This window comes from Salvelinus namaycush, unplaced genomic scaffold (genome assembly GCF_016432855.1).
Source record: "Salvelinus namaycush isolate Seneca unplaced genomic scaffold, SaNama_1.0 Scaffold1831, whole genome shotgun sequence".
NCBI lineage: Eukaryota > Metazoa > Chordata > Actinopteri > Salmoniformes > Salmonidae > Salvelinus > Salvelinus namaycush.
This window is the reverse complement of record NW_024058599.1, coordinates 2,299-14,423: the sequence shown is the minus strand read 5'-3', so window position 1 is coordinate 14,423 and position 12,125 is coordinate 2,299. Positions and strand designations below refer to the sequence as shown.

Here is a 12,125-nt window from a genome sequence, read left to right as displayed (position 1 = left end):
CGGTATAAGCCGACTGGCCTCCGATGACACGGAGCGGAGGGGGAGGTCTGCCTGCCGGGATAAGGGGAGAAAAACAACAGGTTTTAATAAAGAAATGTGAAATGTTGGATTGATCTTAAGGGATCTGGGTAAGTGCAGGCGAAAAGTAACGGGATTGACTCTCCTGGCAATCTTAAAGGGACCGATGAATCTCTGGGACAGCTTGCGAGACTCCACCCGTAGCGGTAAGTTTTTTGTTGAGAGCCATACTCTCTGGCCGGGGTACAGGGTAGGACCGGGACGGCGACGTCTGTTGGCTTGTCGCTGGTACTGCTGTGAGGAACGCAGAAGATTAAGACGGGCCTTCTTCCACGTAAGCCGACAGCGTCTGATGAACCTCGAGCCTGAAGGCACTCTGACTTCTGCCTCCTGGTCCGGGAACAATAGAGGAGCATAGCCAAACTGACACTCGTGCGGGGATATACCAGTGGAGGAGGAGCACAAGGTGTTGTGCGCGTACTCGGCCCAAACAATGAAGGATGACCATGTGGACGGGTTGTTGGAAACCATACATCTGAGGGTGGTTTCCAGCTCCTGATTCATCCTCTCGGTTTGGCCGTTGGACTCCGGATGGTACCCTGAAGATAAACTGGCCGTGGCCCCTATGAGTTGGCAGAAGGCCTTCCAAAACCTTGAGGCGAACTGGGGACCTCTGTCGGAAACCATATCTTGCGGAATGCCAAAGACTCGGAACACATGGTTAATCACCAACTCAGCTGTTTCCTTGGCAGAAGGTAATTTGGTCAAGGGAACAAACCTGGCCGCCTTAGAAAACCTGTCGATGATGACTAGGATAGTAGTATTACCATGGGACGGAGGAAGGCCAGTAATAAAGTCCAACGAGATATGGGACCAGGGTCGGTGGGGAATAGATAAAGGGTGAAGGAGTCCTTGAGGGCGGAGGTGAGAAGATTTGCCCTGGCAGCACACGGGACAGGCCTTGACGAAAGTGGCAACGTCTTCTTTTATGGTGGGCCACCAGAACTTACGCTGAATGAACTCCAAGGTACGACCTACGCCCGGGTGACAGGTGAGGCGAGAGGAGTGCCCCCACAGAAGGACTTGGGATCTTGCTGCCTTGGGAACAAACAACCGATTGGCAGGACCTCCCTTAGGACCCGGTTCGATGGCTTGAGCTTGTCTCACGGTATCCTCAACTTGCCACGAGATTGGAGCCACGATCTTAGCGGCAGGAAGAACAGTCATGTCAGTATCTTCTCGAATGGCAGGAGAGTAGACTCGTGACAAGGCGTCCGGTTTGAGATTCTTCGACCCGGGTCTATAGGTGAGGATAAACTGGAATCGGCTGAAGAAAAGAGACCATCGAGCTTGTCTGGAGTTCAACCGCTTCGCCTGCTGGATATACTCCAGATTTTTGTGGTCCGTAAGCACTTGAAATGGTTGAGAAGCCCCCTCGAGCCAGTGTCTCCATTCCTTCAATGCCATCTTAACCGCTAGGAGTTCACGATCCCCCACATCGTAATTCCTCTCGGCCGGGGTAAGCCGGTGAGAGAAGAAGGCGCAAGGATGAAGCCTCTTGTCTTCACCCCTCTGAGACAGGACAGCTCCAACACCAACCTCTGATGCGTCTACCTCCACCACAAAAGGTTCATCCGCGTCGGTAGTATCAGGATGGGAGCAGAGAGGATGCGCTGCTTGAGTCCTTGGAAGGCCGTCTCAGCTTCTCTTCCCCACAGAAACCTTGTGTTGCCACCCTTGGTTACAGCTGAGAGAGGGGCTGCCACCGAGCTGAAGTTCTTGATGAACTTGCGGTAAAAGTTAGTGAAGCCCAGGAAACGCTGAACTTCCTTAACGGACTTGGGGGTGGGCCAATCCGCTACCGCCCCTACCTTCTTGGGGTCCATCTGGACTCGACCGGGTTCCACTACAAATCCCAGGAATTGTACTCGAGAGGAATGGAATTCACACTTTTCCGGCTTAACGTACAAATGGCTGTCTAGGAGGCGTTTGAGCACTTGTCTGACATGCTTAGTGTGTTCTTGAAGGGAGCTCGAAAAGATGAGGATGTCATCCAAGTAAACAAACACGAAAATGTTAAGCATATCCCTAAGCACATCGTTTATGAGCGCTTGGAACACAGCCGGGGCGTTGGTCAGGCCGAAGGGCATCACCAAGTATTCGTAGTGACCAGTAGGCGTGTTGAAAGCGGTCTTCCACTCGTCACCGGGTTTGATCCGCACAAGATGGTATGCGTTCCGTAGGTCAAGCTTAGTGAAGACCACTGCTTCCTGGAGCAGCTCAAAGGCTGTGGCCATAAGGGGTAGCGGGTAGCGGTTACGGACGGTTATGGCATTAAGTCCCCGGTAGTCGATGCAAGGACGTAATCCACCGTCTTTTTTGGCCACAAAGAAAAACCCTGCTCCCGCCGGCGAGGTGGATGGACGCATGAGGCCTGCTGCCAGAGCGTCCTTGATGTAGGTATCCATAGCAGCTCGTTCGGGAGGAGATAGGGAAAAGATCCGACCCCTGGGGGGGCAGGTGCCCGGAAACAGGTCGATGGGGCAATCGTAAGGTCTATGGGGTGGTAGTTTGGTGGCCCTCTGTTTGCTAAATACCGGTTTGAGGTCATGGTAACACTCGGGAACTCGAGACAGGTCGATGGATTCTAGAGACTCGGGAGGGGAACTCGGGAACTTGGGAAGATACAAGTGGCTTGGCACATAGGACCCCACTGCTTGATAGTGCCCACAGACCAGTCGATGTGAGGGTTATGGCTGTGAAGCCAGGGGTATCCAAGGACGAGAGGGAACTCGGAACACGAGGTCAGATGAAAGTTCATCACTTCCTGGTGTTGGGAAACTGAAAGTCGCAAGGGGGTAGTGACACGAGTGACAAGTCCAGATCCCAAAGGGCTTCCATCCAACGTAGTAACCCTTATGGGGTCACTTAGAGGTTCAGAGGGAACGCCATTCTCCTTCGCCCAGACACCATCCATGAAGTTACCTGCGGCTCCAGAGTCTACCAAGGCTTGAAGGGGAAGCTCGTGGTTGTCCCAGGAAAGGGTAACTGGAATAAGCAGGCGGGAGTTGGATGGATGGGAGGAGGTTATGTTTCCCGTTACAGTCCTCCCAGGCCTGCACGGGAGAGTGCGTTTTCCCTGGAGCCCGGGACACGTGGAGAGGAAATGGCCCGGTTTGCCGCAATATAGACAGCATCGCTCCCTTATCCGGCGGTCTCTCTCAGCCTGGGAGATGCGTCCAACCTGCATGGGTTCCGGTGGAGTCAGCGAGGATAAAGGTGGAGACTCGGAGCTGGGACCGATAGGAGCTAGGGTGAGAGATCTACGGTTGAGCTCTCTCTCTCTCAGACGCTGGTCTATGCGTGAAGCCAACTTGATCAGGGACTCGAGGTTGTCCGGTGGTTCCCGAGTGGCCAGTTCATCTTGGATGGTGTCGGAAAGACCCTTCAAAAAGCACACTGTGAGCGCCTCGTCGTTCCAGCCACTCGCTGCTGCCACCGTGCGGAACTGGATGGCATAGTCCGTCACGCTGCGCCGACCTTGGCTGAGAGTCAGGAGCCGTTTGGCTGAGTCAGGACCGCTGGTGGGATCTTGAAACACTCGCTTGAATTCTTCAGCAAAGGTAGAGTAGCTGGCACAGCAGGGACTTTGGGCATCCCACACAGCAGTAGCCCAGGCTAGGGCTTTTTCCGACAGCAGGGTGATGATATATGCTATCTTGGACCGGTCGGTGGGAAACGACGAGGGTTGCAGCTCGAAGGAGAGAGAACATTGGGTGAAAAACCCCTTACAAACACTCGGATCACCTGAGAACCGTTGGGGAGGCGGCAGACGAGGTTCAGCCAGGGGGTTAACTGCCACGGGCACTTGAATCTGATGAACTGGAGCAGAAGCGGTTGCAGGGGAAAGTTGATCAGAAATCTGTTTTATGGAAGTCATCATCTCCGACAGAAGTTGAGAATGTCCAGCCAGTAAGGCCTCTTGCTGAACCAGAGCAGCTTCGTGACGTTGGACAGTCCCCTCGTGGTGGGACAGCATGGGAAAAAAGTCCTGGGTACTGGCTGCCTCTGGGTTCATATTAATGGCTCAGTGTTTCTGTCAGGACCCGGTGCGAGAAACAGTCACTAATAATCGGCAGAACCCAGAAGATGAGGCAGACACAGCAGTACTAGAGATGGTGGTTTAATTAAAGAACAAGATCTTCAGGCAAAGAATCTAAATCCACAATGTCCAAAATAAAGCCAAGAGGCAAAAAAATGGATATCTTCCAAAATACAAAGAAAATCCACAAAGTGGTAAGAACAGCAAGGGAAAAAACAAACCTCAAAAGACTAATCCAAAATACACAAGAACAAAACCAGAGAACCTCTGGAAAATCCAACAAGAGAAAATATATGTTCACAACAAGGCTTGGGCTGGGGCTGGGTGCTAACATACAAACACTGAGCAAAGAACTGAGGAACACACAGGGTTTAAATACTAACAAGGGAACGACACACAGGTGCAAACAATAATTAGAGCAAGGAAAAAACAAAAGGTACAAAAAAGGTGCAATGGGGACATCTAGTGACCAAAACCTGAACAGTCCTGGCCAAAACCTGACAAGACTGGCTTGTTTTTTCACTGTTATTTTCACAAAGATGTTTATTGTTAAACATAATTCTTGTGACTGTTTTCCGCGTTTTGCACTTTTGCCTAAATAACATGTGCGTCTGTTCACAAATCTCTGCTCTCCTGCACCTGACTTCCCTACCAGTACACACACATCTGACAGGTGGGGTGTCAGAATACTTGTTTGAATTTTGTGAGTCTGTCTGGCCAAAGATGTCACTTGGTTCGGTCCATTTGCATTAAAAGAAAGAAGGACTTTAGAAGGCTTTAGGGTTGTGTCCCAAATTACACCTTATTCCCTTTACAGTGCTACTAGATCCCTGGTCAAATGTAGTGCACTGTGTAGGGAATATGCTGCCATTTGGGACACTGACTAGGAGTTGGAACACTCTAACCTTGTTATTGTGAGTATGAGGGTGAGAAATGTAAAACACATGGTAGAATGAAACACACACACACACACACACACACATTATTATACAACTCACTATTATACAACTTCCACTTATGCGTTCGCAAGAATCTCTCCAACAGCTATTTTCAGCACATAAACAATCTTCTCTCTGTCCGTCCCAATGAGCAGTGTGTTCCAAAACCATCACACACACACACACGGCCCATTCCAGAGGTATGGACAGAGAGTCCAGTGATTGTCATTTAGTAGGTCAAGCATCTGCACTGGGGTGCAGAAATCTGGGGCAATTACAAACATTACCTGTGCTTCATTCTCCGGCCTGTATTCTCCCTATATAGTGCACTACTTTTGAGTATAGCCCTATTGGCCCTAGTCTAAAGTAGTGCACTATATAGTAAATAGGGTGGCATTTTGGACACATACCCTGTCTCTCTCTCTGTTTGTATGTCTGTCTCTCTGTCCATCATTCAACACATCAATCCATGCCAAGGCTGTGGCAGCAAGGTTGAAGGTGCTTCCACACACACACGCACACACACACACTCACCTTGGACTTTAACCTGTGTGGGCCCACAGGCAGGGCAGGGTAGTATGGTGAACTCCTCAGCTGGTGCATAGAGTAGTCAGTACTGGCCACCACCAGTCTGTCTCCTGGGCCCCAGCCTTCAGCTGGCTCAGCTAACTCCAGGACAGTGCTGTTGGACAGACGCTCTATAGAGATGGAGGCCTGGGGACGCACTGGAGGGACAGAGAAATACGTCAATCAATATGGTTATATCAAATGCACTGACACACACACACAAACACACCCATACGCACGCACCCTTCCCATAAATCAGTTGGAGCAGCTGGGCTGTCAGGTTAACTGAATAACTCCAGTGAAGAGGAGCCATAACTCTCCTGCTGAATGTGTGTGTGTTATTCATAATGCATGTGATGTACAGTCTGTCCTGTGTCTGTGCTGACGTCTAGGAGGATCATGTGTTGTACAGTATGTCCTGTGTCTGTGCTGACGTCTAGGAGGATCATGTGATGTACAGTATGTCCTGTGTCTGTGCTGATGTCTAGGAGGACCATGTGATGTACAGTATTTCCTGTGTCTGTGCTGACGTCTAGGAGGACCATGTGATGTACAGTATGTCCTGTGTCTGTGCTGATGTCTAGGAGGACCATGTGATGTACAGTATGTCCTGTGTCTGTGCTGATGTCTAGGAGGACCATGTGATGTACAGTATGTCCTGTGTCTGTGCTGATGTCTAGGAGGACCATGTGATGTACAGTCTGTCCTGTGTCTGTGCTGGCGTCTAGGAGGATCATGTGTTGTACAGTATGTCCTGTGTCTGTACTGACGTCTAGGAGGATCATGTGATGTACAGTCTGTCCTGTGTCTGTGCTGACGTCTAGGAGGATCATGTGATGTACAGTATGTCCTGTGTCTGTGCTGACGTCTAGGAGGATCATGTGATGTACAGTATGTCCTGTGTCTGTGCTGACGTCTAGGAGGATCATGTGATGTACAGTATGTCCTGTGTCTGTGCTGACGTCTAGGAGGATCATGTGATGTACAGTATGTCCTGTGTCTGTGCTGACGTCTAGGAGGATCATGTGATGTACAGTATGTCCTGTGTCTGTGCTGACGTCTAGGAGGATCATGTGTTGTACAGTATGTCCTGTCTGTGCTGACGTCTAGGAGGATCATGTGATGTACAGTATGTCCTGTGTCCTGTGCTGACGTCTAGGAGGATCATGTGATGTACAGTATGTCCTGTGTCTGTGCTGACGTCTAGGAGGATCATGTGATGTACAGTCTGTCCTGTGTCTGTGCTGACGTCTAGGAGGATCATGTGATGTACAGTATGTCCTGTGTCTGTGCTGACGTCTAGGAGGATCATGTGATGTACAGTATGTCCTGTGTCTGTGCTGACGTCTAGGAGGATCATGTGCTGTACAGTATGTCCTGTGTCTGTGCTGACGTCTAGGAGGATCATGTGATGTACAGTATGTCCTGTGTCTGTGCTGACGTCTAGGAGGATCATGTGATGTACAGTATGTCCTGTGTCTGTGCTGACGTCTAGGAGGACCATGTGATGTACAGTATGTCCTGTCTGTGCTGACGTCTAGGAGGATCATGTGATGTACAGTATGTCATGTGTCTGTGCTGGCGTCTAGGAGGATCATGTGATGTACAGTATGTCATGTGTCTGTGCTGACGTCTAGGAGGATCATGTGATGTACAGTATGTCCTGTGTCTGTGCTGACGTCTAGGAGGATCATGTGATGTACAGTATGTCCTGTGTCTGTGCTGACGTCTAGGAGGATCATGTGATGTACAGTATGTCCTGTGTCTGTGCTGACGTCTAGGAGGATCATGTGATGTACAGTATGTCCTGTGTCTGTGCTGACGTCTAGGAGGATCATGTGATGTACAGTATGTCCTGTGTCTGTGCTGACGTCTAGGAGGATCATGTGATGTACAGTATGTCCCTGTGTCTGTGCTGACGTCTAGGAGGATCATGTGATGTACAGTATGTCCTGTGTCTGTGCTGACGTCTAGGAGGATCATGTGATGTACAGTATGTCCTGTGTCTGTGCTGACGTCTAGGAGGATCATGTGATGTACAGTATGTCCTGTGTCTGTGCTGACGTCTAGGAGGATCATGTGATGTACAGTATGTCCTGTGTCTGTGCTGACGTCTAGGAGGATCATGTGATGTACAGTATGTCCTGTGTCTGTACTGACGTCTAGGAGGATCATGTGATGTACAGTATGTCCTGTGTCTGTGCTGACGTCTAGGAGGATCATGTGATGTACAGTATGTCCTGTGTCTGTGCTGACGTCTAGGAGGATCATGTGATGTACAGTATGTCCTGTGTCTGTGCTGACGTCTAGAACGATCATGTGTTGTACAGTATGTCCTGTGTCTGTGCTGATGTCTAGGAGGATCATGTGATGTACAGTATTCCTGTGTCTGTGCTGACGTCTAGGAGGATCATGTGATGTACAGTATGTCCTGTGTCTGTGCTGACGTCTAGGAGGATCATGTGATGTACAGTATGTCCTGTGTCTGTGCTGACGTCTAGGAGGATCATGGATGAATATAACAATGTAAGAGTATCAACATGGTACTAATGGACTAATAGGGGAATGCCCACACCTTAATCAAACCACATTCAATCTACAAGCTAAAGGATATCACACACACACCTAAATGACCTCAATCAAATCAGTCAGATAACCATGGTATAATTCTGGCCACTGTGACATTGTGAAAGGATGTCACCGTATCTCTCTCAACTTAATTGCCTAGTTAAATAAATGTTTTACGTTTTTTAAAGCCGTTGGCACACACATAAACACATGCATGCGGACACACACACACACATACACAGATGCACACGGGCACCCAACTACAGACCGGTGTCCGTACCTAGTTTACCGCAGAGGAAGCGTACTCGGTAGTTGTGGCAGAGGCCGTGGCTCTGGTCCTTGTTGAGACAGACGAAGCCGTAGTCCCTGTCAGACTTATAGATGACGTCTCCTGTCTCGTTAGATGGCACACCATCATGGGACTCAGCCTGGAAGAGAGAGAGAAGGGAGAGAGAGAGGGGTTAGGAAGAGGTAGAGGGAAAAGTATAACTACATTTGTCACAGCAGTGCTTAACAGAAGCCTTGGCTTCGACATCCAAAGAACAGCCAAGACGGCAGTTTGTTATTGGTAAAATAATGTCTGTTTAAAACACCAAGGATAAAGAAGTGAGCTTTTTCCTGTCACAGTAGACTGTGTGGGTGTGACAGACAGAAAGTGAGTGACAGGTGTGTGTGTGTGTGTGTGTGTGGTGTGTGTGTGTGTGTGTGTGTGTGTGTGTGTGTGTGTGTGTGTGTGTGTGTGTGTGTGTGTGTGTGTGTGTGTGTGTGTGTGTGTGTGTGTGTGTGTGTGTTTAGTCTTCACTGTGGATGCCAAACAGCTTTTGCTTATGCCGTACATGGTGGCAGAGTGAATGTAGTATCTGTGAACACACACACAGTGCTGGCTGCTGTGGCCTCATCATAATTACAGGCAATAAAAATGGAAATAGATCAAGCTAAGCTTTGCCTTCTTTGGCACATCATTGTTCCAAAGTTATTTGGCTGCTACAGAGCTATAGGCACCAGCTGTTCAGGTGTGTGTGTGTGTGTGTGTGTGTGTGTGTGTGTGTGTGTGTGTGTGTGTGTGTGTGTGTGTGTGTGTGTGTGTGTGTGTGTGTGTGTGTGTGTGTGTGTGTGTGTGTGTGTGTGTTGTGTGTGTGCGTGTGTGTGTGTGTGTGTGTGTGCGTGTGTGTGCGTGCATGCGTTTGTGTATGTGTGTCTGTGCGTGAGAATGTGTGTGTGTGTGTGTGTTTTACCTGTATATCCATGGGGGTGCTACAGAGGCGGTCAGGGTAAGCCTTGTGGAGGTCAGACAGCTTCTCCCAGTCTCCTGATCCTCTCTCATCATCTCTGTCAAACCACTCAGTCCACTCTGCCTCTAACACACACACTCATTTCAATGGGATTCCTACACACCGTTGCCAAGATGTTGATATTGATGTGTGTGTGCATGAATGTGTGTGTGTGTGTGTGTGTGTGTGGAGATTAATCAAATGTACATCAAGGATTAGACTTCTTTCCACTGTGTTCTGACAAGTAGCATTAGTAGGAGAGTAGTTGAAGGGAATCTTTCCATAATATGTTGCCTGGGTTCAGTGTGTGTGTGTGTCTGTGTCTGTGTGTGTGTGTGTGTGTGTGTGTGTGTGTGTGTGTGTGTGTGTGTGTGTGTGTGTGTGTGTGTGTGTGTGTGTGTGTGTGTGTGTGTGTGTGTGTGTGTGTGTGTGTGTGTGTGTGTGTAATGAATGCAGGGGAATCTGGCTGCTCTGTTGAGCTGAATTTAAATCAAAGGCTTTCAAACAGTGATGACATGACCCAGACGGCCAGTCAGAAGTGTGTGCGTGTTACCTTGCACCCATTGGCTGGAGGTGGTGATGGTGAAGTGCTCTCCGTATTCTGACTGGAACATGCGTGAACTACGAGCTTCCGAGGAGGCTTTGGTCCCTGTTCTCACACACACACACACACACACACACACACACACACACACACACACACACACACACACACACACACACACACACACACACACACACACACACGTCAACAGAGTAAGGAGAGGACATGCCCAGCATACTTTAACAGTCTGTGTTTTCTTTCTTTCACTTTCCCACTTGCTGTCCGTCTGTCCGTCTGTTCGTCTGTCTGTTTGTCTGTCTGTTCATCAGTCTGTTCATCAGTCTGTTCATCAGTCTGTTCATCAGTCTGTTCATCAGTCTGTTCATCAGTCTGTTCATCAGTCTGTTGTCTGTCTGTTCGTCTGTCTGTCCAGACAGGTGTTTGGTTTATAACATCTATAACACTAAGAAATACAAGTACAATAGAGAGCGAAAGAGAGAGAGAGAAGGGGGAAATATACTCTTTAAAGTAAGAGAGAGAGAGAAGGGGGAGAGATACTCTAGAAAGTAGGAGAGAGAGAGAAGGGGGAGAGATACTCTAGTAAATAAGAGAGCGAGAGAGAGAGAAGGGGGAGAGATACTCTAGTAAGTAAGAGATGAGAGAAGTGGGAGAAACACTCTAGAATGTAAGAGAGAGAGAGCGAAGGGGAGAGATACTCTAGTAAGTAAGAGAGAGAGAGAGAGAAGGGGGAGATATACTCTAGTAAGTAAGAGATGAGAGAAGGGGAGAGATACTCTAGAAAGTAAGAGAGAGAGAAGGGGAGAGATACTCTAGAAAGTAAGAGAGAGAGGGGGGGGGGAGAGATACTCTAGAAAGTAAGAGAGAAGGGGGAGAGATACTCTAGAAAGTAAGAGATGGAGAGAAGTGAAGGGAGAGAGGGAGGTGGGGTGAAAGGGGAGAGAAAGAGAGATATTGTGAGGGAGAGGTTGAGGGAAAGATAAGGAGAGAAGAGGGTAGAGAAAGGAGAGAGAGATGAGAGAGAGGTTCACCTGATAGATAGCATGATCCTCCACTGCAGAGGACGAGTTGCCTTTCAACGCAATGAAACTCCAGGAATGACTGAGGAGAGACGGATGGAGGGAGGGAGAGAAGAGGTGGATGAGACAGAAAGTGGAGAGAGGGGGGAAGAAATAGGGAGATTGAAAGTGTGAGGATGCAAGAGGACAAGGATAGATGGAAAGTAAAGAAAAATAGGGAGGAGGGGGGAGAGATATATTGCCATTAGAGACACACAGACATGCACACACACACACACACACACACACACACACACACACACACACACACACACACACACACACACACACACCACACACACACCACACACACACCACACACACACCACACACACACACACACACACACACACACACACACACACACAGTTCCAGCCAGCCCTGGTAATGATGTTGACATAAGGAGTGACGGGCTGTCGGAAAAACCCAGAGGCAGGATGGGTAATTACAGTAGCAATCCCATCATGCCTCACTATTGTGAGGACCACAGTGACACGAGTGTCAGGGGAGAGATGTGCGTGTGTGTTTGTGTGTGCGTGTGGCATGCTAGGTGTCTGAAGAGAGTCTGTGTGATATTCACACCAGGACATTCCAACGACATTCTGCATTAGGATTCCACCAGGAACAGTCAGAGAACTGACATTAGAACAAAAGTCATCCTCAACGTTCTAGCTGGTTCATTTAGAAAAAGGAAAGTGGTGTCCGTTTCCCAGCCACTGAAACAAACTGAATGACTTGATGTACAGAGAGAAGAGGAGAGGGCCTACCACCGAGCCTTGGGGGACATCAGTAGTGAGCAGTTCCCAGCCACTGAAACAAACTGAATGACTTGATGTACAGAGGGAAGAGGAGAGGGCCTACCACCGAGCCTTGGGGGACATCAGTAGTGAGCAGTTCCATGTTGCTGTCTTGTAGCTTTTCTACCTATAATGCATGTGTAGCACATGGGGATACGTGAAACTTACTCCTCAGCCTGAAGTGTCCCCACTTGCGCCAGCGAATAGCTGGCTTTTCACATGGCGCCGACTAGTATGACACTTC

At 49.0% G+C, this 12,125-nt stretch overlaps 1 pseudogene; it reads right to left on the bottom strand.

Moving 5' to 3' along the window:
* Positions 1–10,113, bottom strand: part of LOC120037716 — a 45,129-nt pseudogene extending 35,016 nt beyond the window's left edge.
* Positions 10,114–12,125: the final 2,012 nt, after the last annotated feature.